Consider the following 395-nt stretch of genomic DNA (forward strand, 5'->3'; position numbering starts at 1 on the left):
GTGGTAGCAGGCAGGGGAAGTGGTGGTGGCAGTGGTGGGGGGTGGGAGTGGTAGCAGTGGCGGTGGCAGGTTGGGGAGGGTTGTGGCTGTGGTAGCAGGTGAGAGTGAAGTGGCAGCTGGGTGGGAGTGCAGGTCCCGTGTTGGTGCCCCAGGGCTGGGCCCTATCAGGACCTGGCAGCACAGGACTTGGGTATGTGAGCTCTGCATGATGGAGCCAGTGGCCTGGTCACATGCAGTTCTGGGTCTAACCAGGACCCCACACTGCCAGGGGGTTTCACCTGCTGCTGCCACTGGCAGCATGGATTGTGCACAATGGAGGGTATGTTTGTAGGAGGGCCTCCCACAAACATCCCACCATACACATGCACCCGCACACCCCACACCCCCCCACAACC

General features: G+C 62.0%; 1 protein-coding gene across 2 annotated transcripts in view; it reads right to left on the minus strand.

The window, feature by feature from the left end:
• FAM169A (family with sequence similarity 169 member A) overlaps positions 1-395 on the minus strand; it is a 79999-nt gene that overhangs the window by 35583 nt on the left and 44021 nt on the right. The gene's annotated exons all lie outside the window — the stretch shown is intronic.

The sequence above is a fragment of the Gavialis gangeticus genome, unplaced genomic scaffold (assembly GCF_001723915.1).
Source record: "Gavialis gangeticus isolate Ggan-Ray unplaced genomic scaffold, GavGan_comp1, whole genome shotgun sequence".
Classification (NCBI taxonomy): domain Eukaryota; kingdom Metazoa; phylum Chordata; order Crocodylia; family Gavialidae; genus Gavialis; species Gavialis gangeticus.